A 308-nucleotide genomic window follows, 5' to 3' on the forward strand; every position below is an offset into this window, starting at 1 on the left:
TTGTAATTTTCTTTTTGATGACTCATTCAGGTTCTTTTACAGAGCCATGTCAAATGTCTGTGTTTTAACAGTACACTAATATGTCTCTAGTGGGAGTTCCACTCCTCAACAAATTTAAAGCACAAAATGCATTTATGCTTTTTCAGCAGTAACTGGAGTAAGAAGTATGCTTAGATACATAAGATACATGATGAGAAGCCTGATCTAAAAAATTAGATAAATTACATCAGGATGAGTTGCTGTGGGGGCAGAATGGATTACTGGCAAATTTTAGAAAGCTGAAATTAATTTTTAAATGCATATAACCA

The sequence above is a fragment of the Antrostomus carolinensis genome, unplaced genomic scaffold (genome assembly GCF_000700745.2).
Source record: "Antrostomus carolinensis isolate BGI_N321 unplaced genomic scaffold, ASM70074v2 scaffold10138, whole genome shotgun sequence".
NCBI lineage: Eukaryota > Metazoa > Chordata > Aves > Caprimulgiformes > Caprimulgidae > Antrostomus > Antrostomus carolinensis.